The sequence below is a fragment of the Belonocnema kinseyi genome, chromosome 5, assembly GCF_010883055.1.
Source record: "Belonocnema kinseyi isolate 2016_QV_RU_SX_M_011 chromosome 5, B_treatae_v1, whole genome shotgun sequence".
Taxonomy (NCBI): domain Eukaryota; kingdom Metazoa; phylum Arthropoda; class Insecta; order Hymenoptera; family Cynipidae; genus Belonocnema; species Belonocnema kinseyi.
The window spans coordinates 49,585,339-49,588,800 of record NC_046661.1 but is presented as its reverse complement, the minus strand read 5'-3'; positions in this window follow the sequence as shown (position 1 = coordinate 49,588,800).

Below are 3,462 nucleotides of genomic sequence, written 5' to 3'. Positions count from 1 at the left end.
GCTCAATTTCTAGAATATAGGGGTAAGTGTCTATAAAAGGAGGCCAGATCTTCTATTTAATCAGTATCTAAATTCATCATTCATAGTATTTAGAGAATATTTAAGAATTAGAACAAGTTATACAAGCGCGAACAGATTAAAAAAGGAGTTCCTCACAATAAATAAGCTCGAAGACCTAGAGCTGTATAAAAACTATGAAACCACAAACATCAAGACAGCAAGAATACAGTTTGAAATGTGGTTCTTTGTCACTGTAGAAATCAAATTTACCATTTTTTTTATCAGTCAGTATGACCAATATGCTTAATAAAGATGGAAATCTGCTGCTGAGAATCAAAAAATTATGTAAAGATGGCAATCTGTGCATCCGGTATTTTTATGGGTGCTATGAGCCCATTGAATTTATGAGGAAAATATATAAAGTGTGCAGTTTTAAATACTCGCTCAATATGTGAAAGTCTTGAGTGAGATTAACATCATCATTTTCTTATACGTTTTGTAATCAAATGCTACATTCCACTACATACAAACCAAATTCATCATTCACAAAACAAATTACCATCGAGGCTGAATTAAAAGATATGAAAAGCTAGCCTCATCAGTGAAACTGTTAGCCAGTGATTCTCGTGCAAGTATAACCCTGAATGTTTATATGTGGAAATTATTTTCACGCTCATTTCCACGTTTTTCAGTACTTTTTCCACAAGACAAATATCTAAATATCTTACTTTGCCAGGTTCGCGTTCATAAAAAACTACCTGCAATAGCTTTATATTAAGTATTGTTAAGCATATACATGATTGGTTTAGAATGCTTAACATGCCATACAGTATATATTTCGGTGGTCGAATTTTTTTTTTAGCCTTACTTGTAAACAGGCTTGATTTTACTTATACACACTTTACCCCCAACCTTAAAGTTTGCTTTCTCAACTGCTTGTTGTACTTCGCAATTTCTGTATACATCAAACTTCAGTTTTTCTTATATTGTTGAGTAAAATATTTTAGTTTCATTTTAATAGTCTGATGTTTAGTATCAGTGTAATACAAAATTAGGTCTTTTAAAAAGTCTATGCATTTATAATTACTTTGCGAGCAAAATTGTATCTGCATTTTATTTTTCAAGTTTCGATTGAATCATTCACAAATTAATGCTTTTAAATTACTGAATTTTGACTTCAAATTTATTTTATATCGCATAATGAGATTTTTAAACTGCGAATTGTAAAATTCCTTACCTCTATCAACAAGTACATCTTTTGGTACGCGCCCTTCATGAAGTAAAAATTCCATGGCTGCATTTACATCTTCGCCACTGGTCGGGCCAACCAGCTAAATGATAACGGTCAACCGCCTTTGTCTTCTGCACGCCGGGCCAACATTTGTCCCATATATGGGCCATATATTAAGATGACGGTGGCCCAACCATCGACAAAAATTAATTTTAAAAAAAGTTATTTTTTAAATTCTTGTTATATAATCGTCTCTTTTTACCATTACTAACTACATAATTCACACAAACGGTTACTTACACTTTTAATCGCACGCTTTAAAAATTCTTAAACGTCCAGGATTCGAACCCTTACTGAACTAGTGTATTTTACCGCATACCATAAACACTCGGCTATAAAGCACTTGAAGTTTGTTCACAAAAATTGTGTATTGCATTTTCTTCGTAGAATAATTTGGAAAGAGGGTTGACAAATTGGGAAGCTATACTAGGAAAATATTCAGTATTCGATGCTTTTTTAGAATTTTTAAATTTTTCAGGATTTAAAATTAACTTTATTATGTATTAAAATAGATACATTTTGAATATGCAGCATTATTCAATTAATAGTTTTAAATGTTTCATTTTGACTTTTTTAATTATGATATTGTGTCACAAATTAAGAAATGTTTTTCATTTTTGTTGATTTGAAACTAAAGTTGATAATTTAAAATATATCTAAATAATAAATATTTAACCTTAAAGGTCTCTATTTTTGGTTAAGAATTTTTAATGGTTTATTTTGAATATTTATATATTTCTTCGAGTAATACACAAATCCGACTTCCCAATAATACGAGCAGATCAACTGCGACCGAAAGCAAATCTATGGAAATGAAGTAGGCTATTTGCATCCAATGTTACGGGCACATGTGACGTCGGCGGACAGGCCAACTCTTGACCGCAGTTGGGCCGACTGAAGTTTCACGGTCTTTTTGTAACAATCAACCACAGTTTATCCGATGGTCTGTTCATACTCGGGCCAATGTTTGACCGATAATCGGGTGCATTGGGGTGACATATGTCAATCCGACTGCTGTATCCAGAGTCGAACCACCCGCATTATTGTGGTCGTAACGACCAGTCTGCCACAATTTATCCGATTTGTCGTACCATAGTTGGGCCAGAATTGGACTGACGGTCGGCTTTTCGCTCGCCGCCGCCGTCCGTCGCCAAAGTCGGTGCGACCACGGCAGCTTGAAATCATCTTAGTCGGCCCAACTCTGGTATCCGTAGATCCGTTACCATAGCAGGATCGACTTTGGGTCGATGGTCAAGCTCTGACATCCGACCGAATTTCGCACCTCAGCTGGCGTCTACTTAATTTATCAGTTCGCAAGTTTTATACAACCTTTTTTTAATTTATTCGGCATCAATTTTCACACTTTTAAAAAGTTTATCTGTGGAATTTTTCAAAGTTGCAATCATCATATTATTGTCCAATAATTCCTTTCATAAAAAAGCTATAACGCTGTAGATAGTCTGAGGTTCGAGCTGTATCGTACGTGGTGGATACGCTGGGGTCCACCCGGTATGTTGTAACATATTAAAATTTACAGCATCATTCTGCTCTTAAGCTTCTGATTCAGGATTTGTTTTCAAAGGCTTGAAGCATGACGGCAGGAATAAATGCATATCTTGTTGATAAATATTACATTTTTGTGTGCTTTATACGAGTGGATGGGCTAGTGACATGTGCACCAGTCCAAAGAGGCGTTTGGAACCGTGTAGTGACAGAAACACGCGATAGGACTAAGATGTTTGATGTTTGTTTCTGATGAAGCAAATTAGTAGCAAACGTACAATAGCAATTTTTTAATAGTATTCAGATGGGAACATTGTATACTCTTATGAAAATTTAATCAGGTAAACATAATATAATGAGCACAAAATGTTGTCGACCAATTACAACCTGAAATTCTAGCAGGTAATTTGCTACTATAATATTATTGAAAAGCCTTTTCTAACGAATTGGCGTATTACATCAGGAGCAGACTCTATAGCATATCAAGCAGAGGCTGCTATTATTTGATATACGCGTATGGCTATGCTTCCGAACACCTTGACCTCCAAGCGAATCAATGACGCGCGACTCTAACAGGGGTGGATACAGAAACAATTAAGAGGGGAATTAAGTGCTTGGCAACATATTTAAGGAAATATAATTTAAAAATTGACCATTGATGATGATGA